This window comes from Carettochelys insculpta, chromosome 12, assembly GCF_033958435.1.
Source record: "Carettochelys insculpta isolate YL-2023 chromosome 12, ASM3395843v1, whole genome shotgun sequence".
Taxonomy (NCBI): Eukaryota; Metazoa; Chordata; order Testudines; family Carettochelyidae; genus Carettochelys; species Carettochelys insculpta.
In genome coordinates, this window is record NC_134148.1 from 5,007,530 (window position 1) to 5,023,779 (window position 16,250).

Consider the following 16,250-nt stretch of genomic DNA (forward strand, 5'->3'; position numbering starts at 1 on the left):
AACCCCATAGGATCACCAGCAAGCAGAGGCTCCCAGCAGCAATTTGAAACTGACAGGCCCGGAGGAATCGTGGTCAGTTTCCACAGCTGCTCTCCCAGGAGAGCACTAATGCAGAAAGACAAAGGCCCAATGGCACAGGGCAGTCGACTGGACATAAAGGAGAGCCAGACACGGGGAGGCGTGTGGGGAGAAAATGAGCAAAACCAGCTACGGGCGAGAGAACTGGCAGCCAGAGTGGGAGAACCCTTCAAAAACACAACCACCCGCAATTGTTTCGGTGTCTCTATGTCCCCACTCGGACACACAAAACAAGCACCAAAAGCAACACACACACTGCAGGTACAAAAAGGCAGCAAGAGCTAATGGTTAGAGCACCGGACTGGCATTCAGGCTCTGCCACTGGCTTGCTGTCTGGACCCTAGGCAACTCACTTACCCCCGCATCTGTTTCCTCACCCGGCCTTCCTTTTGACAATGCAGAACGCACGATCACTGGGAAAGAGACTGTCTCTCACAGGCTACGTCTACACTAGCCCCAAACTTCGAAATGGCCACGCAAATGGCCATTTCGAAATTTACTAATGAAGCGCTGAAATGCATATTCAGCACCTCATTAGCATGCGGGCGGCTGCGGCACTTCGAAATTGACACGGCTTGCAGCCGCGCGGCTCGTTCCGATGGGGCTCCTTTTCGAAAGGACCCCGCCTACTTCGAAGTCCCCTTATTCCCATCAGCTGATGGGAATAAGGGGACTTCGAAGTAGGCGGGGTCCTTTCGAAAAGGAGCCCCATCGGAACGAGCCGCGCGGCTGCAAGCCGTGTCAATTTCGAAGTGCCGCAGCCGCCCGCATGCTAATGAGGTGCTGAATATGCATTTCAGCGCTTCATTAGTAAATTTCGAAATGGCCATTTGTGTGGCCATTTCGAAGTTTGAGGCACGTGTAGACACGGCCACAGTGTACTCGTAGAGCAACAGGCACAAGAGAGGCCCAGCCATGACTATAAAGACGACAAACCATTTTACAACTAACCCAGCCCTTGTAATTCTACACCATAGCCCAAGATTATTAAAACGGAATATTTTAGCTCTAACTTTTCACGGCGCAGGAATCATAGAATCATAGGAGAGTAGGACTGGAAGGGACCTCGAGAGGCCATCAAGTCCAGCCCCCTGCCCTCATGGCAGGACCAAGTACTGTCTAAACCATCCCTGACAGACATCTATCTAACCTCTTCTTAAATATCTCCACCAAAACAAAAAGCAGTCAAGTAGCACTTTAAAGACTAGCAAAATAATTTATTAGGTGAGCTTTCGTGGGACAGACCCACTTCTTCTGAAGAAGTGGGTCTGTCCCACGAAAGCTCACCTAATAAATTATTTTGCTAGTCTTTAAAGTGCTACTTGACTGCTTTTTGTTTTGATAGTGTATAGACTAGCACAGCTCCCTCTCTGTTACTATTAAATAGCTCCAGTGATGGAGATTCTACCACCTCCCTTGGCAATTCGTTCCAGTGTTTGATCACCCTGACAGTGAGGAACTTTTTCTTAATGTCCAACCTGAACCTCCCTTGCTGCAATTTAAGTCCATTGCCTCTTGTTCTATCCTCAGAGGCAAGGAAGAACAAGTTCCCTCCCTCTGGAGGGCTACTGCTTTACAGAGAGAGCAGGGCCATGCCAGTTTCACTTCCAGGTTTTCACACTTCGTCCACTGTCAAGCCCAAAGCTTTGATCTTTGTCCCCCCACCACCAGAGTTTGCGAACCAAACCCTGCAGAGCTGAGAACCTGCTCGTAAACAAGGGCAGGTCCAAAAGGCACTGGCTGTATGACCTGGCGCAAGTCACTTCCCTGCCCCGCACGTCAGTTTCCCCACACTTATACTAACCTCCTTTTCTGAGTGCTTTGACAGCTGCCGATTAAAAGTGCCAGACCACAGCAAGGCATGATTCTGTACTGTCCAAGCCGTGGGAAATGCAAACATTCACCGAGGTCTAAAAAGGTTTGAGGGCTTCGCAGTCTCCAGGCCCGTCAGTAACACGGGGACTAGGGTTGTTTCTATTATTTTTAGTGCTGGTTAGAGAGGCATGAAGACACCCTGACAGGTTAGAGTTTGCCACTCTTCCTCACTTTAAAACCAAACGTTTCTAAACCCTAAACTCAACCACTGGGCCCTGTAGTGCCTTGGGGTCCGACCCGCCTCCCTCTGACACCAGTATAAACAGCACCACTGGGGCAGGGGATCAGAGGGGCATAACAGCGGAGGTGTGAGATCACCACAGCTCTGATACCAGGACACTCCACAGAACAGGTTTCGAGGTCTAAGCAGCAGAAGGGGCATCTGGAATTTTACTGTGCATGATCCAGGCTGTCCTCTGCTTGCCCCACCCTCCCCACTCGCCTTACCCAGGTTTTCAAACTGTGCCTTCACCCCCACCTGGGACCCACTCACCTCCACCTTTGCGTCCATCTCCAATGCCAGCAGCGGCTTTGTTTACATTTCCAGACTCTTCCCAGTTCCGGCTGCACGCTCACTGTTTGCAAATATCTGGCATTGGCGCAGGCAGCCAGATCCAGCCACAGCTCTGGGAGCTAAATCCCTGCAGGCTGCACCCCAGAATCCCCCCCGCTTAGGCCCCGCTCCCCAGGGGAGAGAACCCTACGGCAGGGGTGGCCAACCAGCTGGCGACTAAGAGCCAAAATAGCTGTGGATCAAGTGACAAGTGCCACGTATTATAGATTTATTTGTACCTATCGATCTAGCTACAGACAGACATAAGATATAGCTACACAGAGGGAGGGAGAGAGAAATAAATATACAATACGTAGCTCAATGCCCACCCCCCACTCAGCCAGGCACTCTTGGTCTCCCCATTCTAACTCAATGACCTCCCTCCCCCAGTGCCAGGCACCCCCAGCCTCCTGCTCTAACCCAATCCCCTGCCCTCCCCCAGTGCCAGGCACCCCCAGCCTCGTGCTCTAACCCAATCCCCTGCCCTTCCCCAGTGCCAGGCACCCCCCATTCTAATCCAATGATTGAGTCTCACCGGAGGCACGTCCTTCTCCCTCCAGGCACTGTAGTACCCCACTGGTTGCCCACCCCTTCCTACGGGATGCACCAACAATGGGGGCAGGAAACACAGGGGACTTTTGAGTCACCTTTCTACCTTCTTGATTCTGGGCTGCTGAGGGGACCCGGCTGCCCCCCAAGTAGCCAGAGGGTTGCATGAAGGCCCAGAAGCCCCACCGCCCTTAGTGCAACGGGATCAGCCCCCATGCTGGGGCAGCAGGAGGAATTCTGGGTTGGGGCACAGCTCTGATTCAGCCCCCCAATACACACACATCTGGACCAGCTGGAGATCCCACGTGGGAGGGAGGGGAAGAACCAGAGGAAAGAGTTGATTGAATTTGTGACAGAGATTTGCAACTAGATATTGCTAGATCCTTGGACACTCCCCCATGCCCGGGCAGCAGGTATGGCCCAGCGCACTATCCAGCAACCAGCAAGGAGTAACCTCTTCTCTCCAACGCACTGACCCAGGGCTATGTCACCTCGAGATTTGACTGCCCGCCTGCCGAGGCCATGCGGCAAGCCCCCGGTGCTGCGGCAGAAGGACGCTGCACGTCAGCGCCCCGGTACTCCAGCGGCCGCACTGCCTGCTCCCAGGTGCAATTCCTCGGCATTGCGCTGTACCCCTCAAACCAGCTGGGGGCCTGCGAGCTCTCCTCTCTCCTCACACCAGGCGGGTTGCAACTGACCGACACGCGGGTTGCAACTGACCGAGTTGGAACATTCCGCTGGCGGGACATTCCGAGAGGTCTCCCCCTGCACCCTCTTTCTGCAGCACACGGGGGTTCTCCCCCACCTCCCGGGTTCAGCGTTGCCTCCCCCAGCCCAGCAGGGGGGCCGCGCGGGGCAGCCAGCTACGTGGGTATTGCAATCACAGCTTCAGCAGGATGACACCCCCCACAACGGTCTGGCTGGTAGAATTCAGGGGCCACCCCGGCGAGCAGCCTGCCCGAGCTGCAGCATCTGCTCTCCACACAGCGCTGAATCTCCGCAGCACGGGGCCCAGCCAGCAGCCTCTCTCGAGCCTTAATGATGTATGAATTTTAAAGGTGAGGAGGGGAGAGGAAGAGACAGGGAGTGGGGGAGGGAAACTTACAAGACCAGAGCAGAAGCAGAGAAGCATCTTTCCTTACATAACAGAAGAGCAAAGGACCAGGGCCACGGCAGCTGCCAAGCTCTGCTTGCAGACCTCCCTCCGGCTCAGCTTCTCATCTCCTGCAGTTCTTCCAGCCAGCCAGGGGGATGGGAACCAGAGGTGAAGAGGAAATCCTGCCACAGCAGCTCAGGCTGCAGCACAAGACGTGGCAATTGCATTCTCAGCACATCACTGGCAGCTTTCAGCGCCGAGCCCCAGTGCCCCTCCGCAAAGGCAGCAAGCAGGGCGGGGGGTAGCGTTCAGATTCACCCCCGTTAGCAACTCTGCTGCACACAAAGGGGAATTTGCTTCCAGTGGAAAGGGCACAGCCTTTGCTGAATCCACAGCCCTGTTCCTAGAGGCCTCCACGCATGCTGATTTCGCGAGACAGGGGAGGATGAAGTGCCAGCGTCTTCCGTGGGCAGAGGCTGGGGCAAAGCGGCACAGCCCCTCTGCGAATTTTACTGGAGGCTTCGTCCAATCACCGACGCTAAGGCTACAGGAACCCTGCGGAATCAGCTGCAATTTACCCTCTTTGGCTGAAAGCGGGTTGTAGGCTACAGTCTTTTGTCCAACAACTCGTGCAACCTGTGCAGAAGGTCTACTTCTAAGTGTCCCTGGTCCTCACAGGGCAGTGAAGAAAGTGACAGGCAGCATCACCAATAAGTCTTTGTATGTGAAATCTGGTCCTCCAGGACTATCACTCACTGGGATGGACAGCGCTGGGTATTCGTACTCGGGGGCCGTCCAAGGACCTGGTTTGGCGGTGGATAAAGCAGACGAGAACAGGAGAAGGTGCCCAGAAGAAGAGAGCGACACTCACCTAAGCCAGGAGGAAAGAGCAGCCTTTGCCTAATGGGAGTCAGATAGATTTGATGTTCCCCCTTCCCAGGGATCAGAGCGTTCCACTTCTCTACTCATTTCCCAGCACCCATCTCGGAGTCCTCCCATACCACACGACTGCCTCCTGGGCTGCTGCGCAGAGGTTTTCCCCAAGAATCAGCAGGGGACTCTAACCTGTCAGTTTCATTGCTTCCCATAAGGTCCTTGCATAGCAAGGGATAAAACGGATCAGAGGTTTGTCCATTTCAGACTGCTGCCAGACAAGGCTTGGAGCAACAGGGGATTCACAAGACCCGTCTTCTTGAGTCTGACAGGCAGGCAACACAGTCTCATCTCATTTTTGTATGACTGCTCTGGGAGAGAGACTTTTTCTTTGGAATGAAAGTTTTATTGATGTAGGCAAAGAGTCAGGCCCACCTCATTATCTAAGAGAACACATCCGACTGGCTTTGTCTACTTCTGGATCAGCGCACTCCAGCGTCAGAAACTCTGCCTAACAGTTCACCTAAATTTCCTCCCGACAAAAAAAACACCTACAATTACCATAACTGAAAGTGTGGCATGAAAAATATGTTTTTCTGTTAGCTCATCAACGTGCTGCCAAGACGCACTTAACAGTATGTAGCTGGTTTCACTGCTGCTCTCTGGTTTAGTCAGTTTGCAAGGGGCTTTCACACACTAACGAGGGTGAGAAGCAGCATTTTGAAAAACGTCATTGTAAAACCACAAAAATCTGCACTTGGAGGACCTGAAGCCATCTTAAGTTTGGTGTGGGGTCCTCCCTGTGCAGTTTGGGCTTTTGCACTGTGAAAGGCCACCCTCTATTTGCCCCCATCCCTAAATGGCCTCCCTGAGGCTTGAACTCACAATGCTGGGTTTAGGCGGCCAGGGCTCAAGCCACTGAGCTATCCCTCCCCCATGGTCATACTTGTCACATATTTCCCTAAGCAACCCTCCACAGGCCACTCCAGGTATTTGGAGGTGGCTATCACGTCCCCAGCTCTTCAGGACTGGCCCATACATAGCTTGTGCCCTAGTTTAACAACGAGGGTTAAGCCTTAGAACACACACTCTTTAAAATCAGTTGAAGAGCTGCAGTGCCATTGGGTTGGCATAAATTCATTACTAATTTACTTAAAAGGATGCACACAAGCTGGGGTTCAGACCAACCCTGAGGGTTAGGACTCTACAGAAAAACAAAAGCCAGGAAACAGAACTGAAAGGCATCTTAATGCACCCAGCTATGAGTGGGGAATTGAGCTCAGCCATGATCTAGTTCCATGAAACACCCTCCCGGTCTGCAACACAACAAGGGCAGGCGGAGGCAGGAGCGGCTCGTGGTTTGTGCACATTAGCCAGCGTGCCAAGTTCGAAGCAGGTTTTTTGTTTACATTTTCTTTTATTCTCAGCTTAACGCTTCCCAGGAACCTGGGCCCTCATGAGCTAGGACCTAGCTGCCAATGAGGGAGCACCATATTCCTGACTGCTGATACAGCTCAGGAAAGTGTCTGTGCAAGCATCCCACTTCTACCACCAGTAGTGGCGGTAACTGAAGTAGTAACGCAGACAGTAGATAGGCACTCGCTGGAGTTTGAGCCACCTACACCCGCTCTGATTAGTTCGAGACAAAAGGCTACTGCACTTAGCCACTTGCAGCCAGGGTCTCTCTCTGCTGGTGCTCCCAGAGCCGGTACAGGTTGGTGAAGTTGAACCGGTGGGCAACTCTGGAGGGAAAGGCCGGAACAGACACAACCTCAGCCTGGTGCACAAAGCAAACTTGTGCAATGATCGTACAGGGAAGCCCCCCACCCAGGAGATGAACAGGATTCAGATGCAGCGCCAAATTCAGCCCAGGGTAAGCAGGTGCAGCGTTGACCAAGTCAGCCGCTGGATTAGCGGCCTCCCGAGGCCGCTCTTTGTCCGCCAAACAGACAGCAGCGCGAGCTTCCCCCGTCTGACCCCACCGACATGCCGTACCACTGCTTCTGCAGGGGTGCGAGCTGACTCAGTGGCCCATTTAGGGTATGCCTGCAGTACAATGTAAGCCCACGCACCGACTCAGGGTCGAGTCCAAATCTCCCCCTAGCTACACAGAGCGCTGTACGATTTGGGCCCAGGTTCCAGGAGTGAAGGGTTTGAGCCTGAGTCCTGGAGGCAGTTTGGGCCCTAAGACCATCATTTTGCAGTGTGAATGCAGCTCGGGCCCAGCCCCTCCCCCCTGGATTTAGGTCCTGAGACTCCACCAATGCTACCCCACGATCCCACGGGACAGCACCCTTTGTCTTTTCTATGCCAAGCCTAGCCAATCAACTCTCAGGAACAGAAGCAAGCCCCTCCCTATAGATTTGAAAAAGAGGGGGGCAGTGAGTAATTTCATAGGAAGGGCACCTGCTTCTTGGAGTTGGACTCACATCACCAATTCTCTTCTCTCTCCTTCAGCTGCTCGACAATTTTACACCGCAAGGATTTTTTTTTTTTTTTTTTGCATTTGGGGGAAAACAGCCTATAACAAAACCAATATTAAATCTATTCCATTCGCTCCTCTGGCACCTTATCCCCTCACGCACACAAGAGCTGTGAACATGCCCATAAAGGTTCTACGACGCTTATAGGCTTTGAACCAGCAGGTCACATGTGGTTGTGATGGGCAGACCCATAAATTTCAGGGCGGGGGGGGTGTTGCCAGCTGCTTAGTGTAGAGTCCCCAATTCCTGTCCTGTTATAAAACGGAAGCTACAACTACGTGGGCCTATTTGCAGGATGAACGATGAAGGAAAAATCAAGACCCTGGCGTTCAGCATGGTGGACGGTTTGAATAGGAGAGGCAGACCCCACAGAGAATGGATAGATGATATAGCAGATTGGTGCACAGTTAGTCTACAGAAACTAAGCCACTGTGCACTGGACAGGGAAAGACGGAAAGAAATAGCAAGAGAAGCATCAGACAGCAACAGGCTCTGAGCCCACGGTTATTGATGATGATGATGATGATGATGATAAGTAAGAGACACCAGAGGTGTTAAACCAAAACAAGTCACCCTGCTTTGGGGCCAAAAATCCACACCCAAAAGCTCCGTCCCAACTCAGATTCGAATGAGGCAGAGACCTGCCTTCGACAAACAGAAATAGCGATGGAAAATCATGACAAGACCATGCTGAATCAGTCAGAGAGGTCACTGTGTTTGTCTGTATCTTTGAAAACAATAAGAAGTCCTGTGGCACCTTACAGCCTAACAGATATTTTGGAGCATAAGCTTTCATGGGCAAAGACCTGCTTCGTCAGATGTACGTACGTAAGCTTATGCTCCAAAATATCTGTTAAGCTATAAGGTGCCACAGGACTTCATGCTGTGTCTACACACCGCTTTCACTCCTCGCCACAGCATACATGATGCTTCTGGAGGGCTCTGCTGGAGATACGCCAGAAAAATTTCTTCCCAGCTCCTGAATTAACCTGCTTACACCACAGACCATGAAATTTGGTGCCGGCCCGATTACCATGAAGAACTCCCAATGATAAACGGCTGGATGACCATCCAACGCCAGCCACGTCGGTTGGCTTTCTGATCTCCCACTGCCAGCCTCAAATCCCGTGGGAAGACGACTCGGGGTGAAGAAACAGCTCCTTTGGCCTAGTATTCTCCATTCGCTTGGTCACCGCTCTGAGCACCCCTTGGGTCCATTTTATAAAGCAACAGTCAAGTATCATGGGCCCCTTCCCAGCCCCAACAACCTCACTCAGCTCTGTGCTCCACTCCCCTACCATGCAGGTTAAAGAACACTAAATATTTCACGACATCTCATTGTAACTTGAGTCCCATGAAACTTACACTCAGGGAACCAAAAGCACACTAAGGGCTTCAAGAAGAGGGCTGCTTGTCCTACAGCTAGCCTGCCTGGTTTGCAGTAATATGACTCATTGTTGCGGGGGGTGTCACAGCTCCCCTCGTTCAATCGCTTTGTTCTTTTCCACAGTGGATGTGGAGAGCTCAGACCGGCCAGTACTGTAGCACTGCTGTCTGTCTACAACCATTCACACGCTAGTTGACAGCGGCGCTGTGCTATTCATACCATGCCAAGGCATATTTCAGCAGAGCCGGGAGTCCCAGAGCCCCTGATCTCTGGGCTCAGAGAAAACTCAGCCGCCGAAGGGCCCAGATCCGCACCTGCAGCTCTGAACACTTGAACCTTGGGGTAGAAAGAGCTCTGCACAGGCAATCCCAGGCTCAGGGCTCCCAGGCTCCGCAGGGGAAGGACGAAACGGGCAGCAGGGGACGAGGGAGTCCCCTTTGTTTCAGCTGCTGTCATCTCAGGCACCATGAGAATGGCTGTGAGAAAGCCGACTGTGGCCCTGAGCAGTTAAGGTAGGGACGGGGAGCCATGGAAATGTCAAGATTTTAGCCAGCAAATCTCCCCCTTCCCAGCCCGGGAGTTAGAAGCCGTCTCGGGCTGCAGAGGAAACTTGCAGTTTGACCCTCCATTTGTTTGGGGGTGAGGAGGAATAAACCAGCAAGGCCACCATTCAAATCCACTTCAGCAGCAAGAGACTGCCAAACTCAAAGCCCTAGTCAACCCATCCCCGGATCTGATTATGGGGAGGAAGGAGATTTTGCTGAGGTGAGAGGGGGTGGAGAGATCACAGGCCTAGTCCAAATGGGAGGGTGCCAGAAGCCTCCACAGACTCACTGACAATCTGAAAAGTCATCTCTCCCCCTGGCTCCCCATTTGGCAACCGGTGACAAACTGGGTCTAGGAGCCAAAGCTGGTCCTGCTGGCAGATGGCTGCAGGGAACACGGCTGGGGAACCCCGCCCCACGGACGCCCACCAGAGGCTCCAGGCCTCCTGTGAAGTCCCAGATGGCTCTCCGTGTGCTGAGCTGAACTCAGACGGCAGGACTATAATCCACGCTGGGCGCTCCCTGAGCACGGGGTGCTCCCGGAGTGACACAGCTCCCAGGGTTATTCAGACCCCGGGAGGGTGGAAGTTGGGGGGAACTATGATCCTGGTGTAACCCACCCAACTGCGGTCTGAGGGGCTGTGGAAGAGCGAGGGAGAGGGTGCAGCCTCAATCCTTATAGTAACCACAACCAGCCTCCCCCAAGTGGGGGGTGCTCACCTCTCTCCAGACTCCGAGCTGCCTCCGGCTCCGCTTCCCAGTTGGGGAGCCGCCTTCTCAGAGTGGGGCTCAGCCAGCTGCCCAGTATTCCATGCGGCGGGGGGTCCCCGGGCGCCGCTGGGCCAGGGACGGAGGGGAGGGGAAGCGGGAGAGGTACAAAGGGGTGGGGTCGGGGGGGGGGTGCTCGGATAGCAGCAGGGCAGGAGGGATCGGGGAGGAGGGGCGGGGAAGAGGAAACAATGTAGCAGCGGCCGACGGGAGGATTCCAATTTCGAACGCTGCCGGCTTCCTCGGAGCGCGACGAGCGTTCGATCCCGGAACGCTGAAGCTCCCGGGGTCCGGAGCTCGCCGGGAGCCGCGCGCTGGGCACTGGAGGGGAGGGGGCGACCCAGCCCACTACCGACCGGAGAGAGCAGGGAGGCCCTGCGAGAGCCCGGGGGGAGGAGGCGAGGCGGTGCGGTGCGGGTCTCGGTCTCTCCCCACCCCGCTCCCTCTCGGGCTCGGCCGGGCGGGGAGCTCGCAGGCCCTGGTTCCTGGGGAAAGGAAACGGAGGCCGGCCCCGAATCCGTCCGCCTTTAGCACCGCGCCTGCGCCGCCGGGGCTCGCCCCGCTCCCGGGCCGCTCAGGCGTGGGCAGGGACGGTGCGCCACCCTCCGGGCATCCGGGCGCATTGCTACGGCGGGGTGGGGGAGGGGACCAGACTCCACATGTTCCGGCGGGGGCGGGGTAAACTGGCCCAGCAAACAGGAGAGGGCGGCTGGGGTGAGACTCCTAAGGGGCCGTGGGAGGAGTGGGGTGGGCAGGCTTCGTGCGGGAGCTGCCACCAGCTTGCTCGGGAGCATCGTGACCTGATGCTAAGTCCCGTTCACAACAGAGTGACCCAACTCAAAGTGGCTCTGGACCCCTTCCCCGGGTACATCCCCATCCACCTGGGAGCCTCCCAACGGGCCCAGTGCTGTAGTTTCAAGGCAGCCTGCACACACGTTTCAGATCCCCACGTGGCAGGACCTGAATCTTCGTGGGTGCTGTTGCTTCCAGAATTGTTGTGTTCTCACTTTGTCTCCCTCCCCCGCGGAGGATCTATTGTTCCAGGGCGCCACTGTTCATCCCTGCAGTTAGCAGGGCCCCCCCACCCTGTCTGACGTAATCTAAACCAATGGCCATTTGAGTTATGTGCATATGGGGAAAAAAGTCCCTTTCAGCATATGTAAGAAAATGATAAAATCCTAGGGCTGGAAGGGACCTGAGGATATCGAGTCCGACCCCCTGCCTGATGCAGGAGCAACCCGTCCTGGAAGTCGGGTACGAATCATCCCAGGCAGGACTTTGTCAAGCCAGGAATAAGTCTGTAGCATGTGAAAAACGTGATTAATTGGTATATAAATGCAAAGGCACAGACATAGAAACAGCCACATATTTTGAAGCGGGTCTGCGCCCACGAAAGCTTATGCTCCAAAAAATCTGTTAGTCTATAAGGTACCACAGGACCTCCCACTTTTTATAGTGACAGAGAGCTAGCCGAGTTAGTCTGTATTCTATCAAAACAAAAAAGCGGTCCAGTAGCACTTTAAAGGCTAACAAAATCATTTATTAGGTGACGAGCTTTCGTGGGACAGACCAAGAAGTGGGTCTGTCCCACAAAAGCTCATCACCGAATCAATTATTTTGTCAGTCTTCAAAGTGCTACTGGACCGCTTTTTTCTCCCTTTTTTTGTCACATATGTCAAGAATTTTAAGGAGATGGAGGAGCCTGAGACCCAGCAGCTGACTGTGTGGTCCCCCTCTTAGGAAATTCCACACCCCTCCCCCATCCTTAAAGCTGTTTTCAGTGGCAGGAGGTTTGTCCAGAGAGTCTGTGGTCAAGGTGGCTGAGAACGCTCCTCTCCACCGCCTGGATGTTGGCAGAGACATGGGTTAGAAAAGCTCTGTCAGTCTGAAAGGAAGAAGCGCCTCAACTGAAGGTGGAAACCGGCCTTTCCGGCTACACCTGCTACTGGAGTGTCAAAGCATCATTTTCCTTGCAACAACTTGAATGAGAGCCACATTGTGCTAAGCTCTCTCCAAACACAGCAGACCAGAGGCCCAGTTCCAAAAGAGCCTAATAAACAGATCAGGGAGTGAAGGGCCCGGGTACACATAAAGGCAAAACATGCAATGAGTCTAGGGAGGTAACACCTAGATGTCATGGTGATTAGCCATCTAGGAGTAACTTTGCATAGTGGGGCCCTGTTCTTGGCTGGGGACTCTCCAGGCTTCTGCAAACTCAAATAAATAACAATAGGCTATTGTTGTGCACCCCGTCAGTAGTCAGAGAGCAAATACCTACCTCCACGCCCCATGTCACAGCTGCTTCTGTTTCCTCAAAGAACTTCTCTCTTCCGACCAGTATCATTTCTGTTTTCCCTGCACCGAGCCCTGAGCCAGCTCTGCTTCTCACCCACGTACTTCCACTCCTCAGGCACTGTGACAGCATATACTAGAGGGATGCGCGTCGTCCATGTGTGGTTGGCAGAGGAGCCTTTTGGCATTTCCATTGCACGTTCCATCTTCTCGAAGCACTGTACGAGCAAGCACTTGGGCGTGACCCATAGAACTTGCAACACCATGTCATGACATAGTATCGCAATGCATTGCCCCAGCCTACAATACAGTTCAGGGCACCTTCAAAGGCTTCCAAGCCCAACTTCCAGGTCATGGGACTGTCCTCTCAAGCTCAGGAGAACCCCTTCAAAATCAGGAGAGCCCACCTGACAACCTTCAGAGAGGTGGACGGGTTAGTCTATAGCTTTGAGAACAACAAGAAGTCCTGTGGCACCTTATAGACTAACAGATATTTTGGAGCATAAGCTTTCATGGGCAAAGACCTGCTTCATCATATATCTATCTATTAGTCTATAAGGTGCCACAGGACTTCTTCTTGTTCACCGGACAAACTTGGTGCTCAGCCCCAGAGAGCTTCCATAAGCACGCTTTGGACAGGAATTGTCTCTTAAGCCTTTAGCATTAGGTACAAAATACACCTATTATTTTCTATAATTGACCTGCTCCAGCCCACCATCAGAGCAAGACAGAGTGATGTAACCCTGACAGCTGAAAGTTTGGGTGCTCCTGAATTCTGGCGGATTCAGTGCCTGAAAATAAAGGAAACTGTCACTTCCTGTCCTAAATTACAACGCGATCTTGCTGTGTGCTGTGGAATGGGAAATCATACATGGCCATTGTTTGCACATTGGCTTTTAAATTGGTTTGGAAATATCCTGTCTTAGAGGCATTACATATGTATAAACTTATTACGGACAAAATTGTTTTACTGATAGCATGAGAAATAAACACAGCCTGGTTGCAATCTAGGAGTTTTGATGAAATGATTAAAGAAAAGAGCCTAGATTTGTCATAAGGTCGGGTTAAAACTGATGAGCCAAGCACCGGAATAAAGTGCCTAAGGAGGTAGTGGAATTGCCATCACTGGAGATTTTAGAAATCATCTTAGACAGAACACCTGTATGGGATGGTCTAGATCAGTGTTCCCAACCTTTTCTCCAGTGTGGACCCCAATTGTCCCCCCAAACCATTCACTGACCCCCCCCCCCAATCACCTCCCCACAAACCGTTTGCAGACCCCCATCAAAGCCAATTCTAGCCACTACATACACATCAGTACATGAAAAAGGAAGCCATAACCTAGATTTCCAGACAGCAATAAATATTATTGGAAGATATTTAATTTAAAAAAAAAATACAGGCTGAACTTCTCTAATCCAGAACTGTCTTGTCTGGCAACAGCCGTAATCTGGCATGATTTTAGTTAGCTGGACGACCACTTACCATGAGCATGGCCGAGTTTCCTGTGGTCCCATAAAGTTTCTTTGCAGCCACCAGTCCCGGCTCTCAGTGTTCTGTGCTGTCTCTAGTTTACCCCTTAATGTCTTCTCAGAGCCCAGTAAGCAGGGGGAGTGTTGATAACGCTGTTAGACCATATTGACCTCCTGTGGTCTGGCAAATTCTCTCATCTGACACCGGTCAGGTCCTGAGGGTGCCGGACTAGAGAGGTTCGACCTGTTAATGACTGTAACTGTGCAATTTATTTAAGACTTATTTTCTATGATCATTTTATTTATTTTCACAGCCCTCCTGCCGTACCGCAGGTTGAGAACCCCTGGTCTAGGTCGTGTTTGGTTTGCAGTCCTATGATTCTGTAATTTACACTGTAGACTTTTACATTCTGTTCCTACTTTGTGTTTGTACAGCACCAAGCACCAGGTGGTGAACCGTAACTAGGCTGCCTTTAAATATAAATAAATATAATTGGAGATACACACATCTCCTAGAACCAAAAGGGACCTCAGGAGGTCATCTAGTCCGGTCCCCTGCCCTCTTGGCAGGACCAAGCCCCATCCCTGACATCTATTGCCCCAATCCCTAAATGACCTCCCCAAGAACTGAACTCACACCCCGGGGTTTAGCAGGCCAGTGCTCAAACCACTTTGTGCTACCACTACACAAACCAGTAATAATAGTAGTAATAATAACAATAGTAATGATAAAACTGGCAGCATAATGAATCTTAAAGTGGACGTAAATGACAGGGCAACAAGAATCTAGCTTGGTTAGCCCGATTCTGGGCTCAGACTTGCACACACCGTCTTCCAAGGGAGTGACGTGAGATTTAGGTCAGAGGGTCACAGTGTTTTAAGGAAGCAAAAGAACCCACTGTTTGAGGTGACGCCACAGATCACGTGCAGGAGGGCAGGGTACGGACAAGTCACGGGATGCTGGCTCTGCCTCCTGCTCGTCAGCTGTTGTGTTTCATTACAAGGGGCACACCTACACTAACTACTTTCTTAATGCGCGTGGTCCAGAATGGGAGGGGCCTCAGCAAGTCTGGGAGCCAGGAGGTCTGAGCGAGTGGCTTTTAGCTCACAGCGTGGAGGCTCATGCACTAAGATTTAGTGGTCCCAGGTTGGCGTCCCAGAATCACTGGGAATGGGAGGGAAGGGGGTTCATCTGATGGTGGGGGAGGGGGCTGATGTGTGCTCCTTGTGCTAGTGAGTGGGAAGGGAGGTTTTTAGCTCGAGTCCACACTATGAAACAATGTGAGGGCTTCTGCCAGATGCCGAAATTACCAGCTGAGGGTCCCCAGCCTGCATTAGGGAGTTTTGGCTAAATAAAGGGAACGGTCCCTTGTGTGCCAGGGTTATACGAGGGCCTGGGACCGAACTATTTCTGCATCACAGGAGCCGACCCTGGGGTCAGTGCGGATGCTCAGGGCTGTCCCTGTGACTTCTGGCGCCCAAGCAGCCTGGGCACCTGCCCCCCATCCCCGAGCGGGTCAGCAACTCTGCAGAGGGGAGGGAGCGGTGGGGGCAGGAACTGGCGGAAGGGCGGGTGGAGCAGGGGATGGGATATCGCGGTTTTAGCTGCAGGGGATCATGGCCACCGGAACCAGAGGGGAACCAGAGTAGGGAGCTTGGGGTTCCGGCCACCAGGGTGGGGAGGCAGAGTCGGGGGTAAGTGGATTTGGCCACCAGAACCGGGCAGTGAAGCAGTGGTCAGAAAAGGAGACTGGCAGGTTCAGTCACTGGGGCGAGAGGCAAAGCATCCAGCTCGGACAACTGGCTGGCTGTCGGGGCCAGGAGGTGAAGCGTGGCCTGAGGGACTGGGCCTCTGTAGCCAGGCTGAGGAATGGGGGCTGCAGGATGGGGCCCTGAGCTGCTTCAGCAGCACTGCCCTCAGGTGGTGCTAGGCCTACGCAGCGTAGGGGACAGTGGTGCTCCCGATTCAGTGGTGTCCCGGGCAGCTGCATGCTCTGCCTGTGTCTATGGTCAGCTCTTCTGGGGCCTTCCTGCCTCCTTGTGCAGGTGGATCCGTTCAAAGCCATGGATGGACCAACTCAAAACCAGGGACTGGTGCAAATAGACATTCTGGCCCGTAGGCGTTAAAGAGGGCAATCGGGTGGCACCATGGGCTAGGTGTGACTGCCCCCAAGCAGTGGAGGAGAGAGAAGCGCTGCAAAATCAACATCCTGGGCTGGGGGAAGGGTCCACCTCCTGCTGCTCCACAGCGACCTCCCCAGGCCAATGGAGGAGTTTCA

General features: G+C 53.1%; 1 protein-coding gene across 1 annotated transcript in view; it reads right to left on the bottom strand.

Moving 5' to 3' along the window:
• Nucleotides 1–10,723, bottom strand: part of CSK (C-terminal Src kinase) — a 69,663-nt gene extending 58,940 nt beyond the window's left edge. Inside the window, exon 1 of the mRNA XM_075006468.1 lies at nt 10,160–10,723. The gene's annotated coding sequence lies outside the window, so the exon portion shown is untranslated. The remainder of the gene's footprint in view (nt 1–10,159) is intronic.
• Nucleotides 10,724–16,250: the final 5,527 nt, after the last annotated feature.